This window comes from Cherax quadricarinatus, chromosome 26 (genome assembly GCF_038502225.1).
Source record: "Cherax quadricarinatus isolate ZL_2023a chromosome 26, ASM3850222v1, whole genome shotgun sequence".
NCBI classification, from domain to species: domain Eukaryota; kingdom Metazoa; phylum Arthropoda; class Malacostraca; order Decapoda; family Parastacidae; genus Cherax; species Cherax quadricarinatus.
In genome coordinates this window covers 28,981,417-28,981,740 of record NC_091317.1, presented here as the reverse complement: position 1 = coordinate 28,981,740, position 324 = coordinate 28,981,417, and positions in this window count along the sequence as shown.

Genomic DNA, 324 nt, shown 5'->3' with positions numbered 1-324 from the left:
TCGTGAGTGTGTGCATGCGTTCGTAAGTGTGTGCATGCGTTCCTGAGTGTGTGCATGCGTTCCTGAGTGCCTGCTTGCGTTCGTGAGTGTGTGCATGCGTTCCTGAGTGTGTGCATGCGTTCGGGAGTGTGTGCATGCGTTCCTGAGTGCGTGCTTGCGTTCGTGAGTGTGTGCATGCGTTTGTGAGTGCCTGCTTGCGTTCGTGAGTGCCTTCTTGCGTTCGTGAGTGTCTACATGCGTTCGTGAGTGCTTGCATGCGTTCTTGAGTGCCTGCTTGCGTTCGTGAGTGTGTGCATGCGTTCGTGTGTGTGTTCATGCGTTCTT